We start from the raw sequence: 1,680 nt of genomic DNA on the forward strand, positions 1-1,680 counted from the left end.
ATCTTCTTCTTCCTCTATTTCTTCGTCTTCTTCTTCTTCCTCCTCTTCTTCTTTTTCTTCTTCTTCTTCTTCACTCTCCTCTTAAGCCTTTCCTCCTCCTCCTCCTCCTCCTCCTCGAGAGAGAGAGAGAGAGAGAGAGAGAGAGAGAGAGAGAGAGAGAGAGAGAGGGAGGGAGAGAGGAAGAGAGGGGGGAGGGAGAGGGGGAGAGGTCAAAGGTCATCCGCTCTGTGCTCTCCATCTGCTCCATATGACTTAAGATATTAAGAATAAACAGTTTCCGATCTGTGCTAAGAATAGCCCAAGAAGGTCAGTCGATTGGGGGTCAAAGGTCAAAGCATCGAAGAAATTTGTATACGAAGTGTGCAGAGGGATTTATATGGAAGAGATTAATATAGGAAGTGTGTAGAGGGATTATATGGAAGGGATTTATATAGGAAGTGTGTAAGGGATTTGTATGGAAGGGATTTATATAGGAAGTGTGTAGAGGGATCTCTAATGCAATAGTTAACCGTTACTCCCAGTCCTTCATTTATGCAACGGGTCAACTCTGGAACTGTCTCCCTCTGTCTTTTTTTTCCTGCTTCCTATGATCTCCAGTCTTTCAAACAAAGTGTGTCCAGGCATCTCGAAATGATCGAATCTTGAATTTGGCTCTCTCTTGTATTTTGTTTTTCTCTTGGAACAGTTTTGCGGGCTCGTTGCCTTTGGTTCCTTCTTACTCACATTAAAAAAAAAATATGGAAGAGATTTATGTCTGAAGTGTGTAGAAGAATTTATATGGAAGAGATTTATGTATGAAGTGTATAGCGCGATTTATTTGGAAGGGATTTATACAGGAATATATAGAAGGACTTATTTCAAATGAATGGAAGGATTTATACGGAAGGGATTAATATAGGAAACATGTAGAAGGATTTATGTACCAGGAATATATACGAAAATGGAAGAGATGTAGAAAAAAGTTTGATACGAAGAATGTTCATTTGATATGTATGACGCTCCCCAACACATTCTTTAAAGCGATTTATTTTATTACACCTTACTGTCTACCTCTATGCTATGTAAATCCTTCCAATATCGCCATACTCTGCATAAATAACGTACAAAAGGATATTAACCAGCCATTCCTAAAATAATTCACTAAGGAAATGGTGTTAGAGGTAAGTCTGTAGCATGCAAAACAATATATATATATATATATATATATATATATATATATATATATATATATATATATATATATATATATATATATATGTATATATATATATATATATATATATATATATATATATATATATATATATATATATATAAAACTAATAATATATGCCTGAATGATGGAAACATGGAATAAAAAAAAAAATCTTTAGGATGCAAAAATAGGAAATTGTTTTAAAAATTCTACGAGCGTTTGAGTAGGGATGCAAATTGGAATGGATGCGCAGGTGGGCTCGGTCGGTATTTAGGCTAACAGGAGGGTAAGGCACAGATAAGTGAGGTTGTGTGTGTATGTGTGTGTGTGTGTGTGTGTGTGTGTGTGTGTGTGTGTGTGTGTGTGTGTGTGTGTGTGTGTGTGTGTGTGTGTGTGTGTGTGTGTGTCTTAACAAGATAACTTCACAACTGCTCAAGACATCATCACAAACTCTTACTTGTGTGTAGCAGGGAAAAAAAGCGATC

This window comes from Coenobita brevimanus, chromosome 78, assembly GCF_032717465.1.
Source record: "Coenobita brevimanus isolate Jiangsu-jjx chromosome 78, ASM3271746v2, whole genome shotgun sequence".
NCBI lineage: Eukaryota > Metazoa > Arthropoda > Malacostraca > Decapoda > Coenobitidae > Coenobita > Coenobita brevimanus.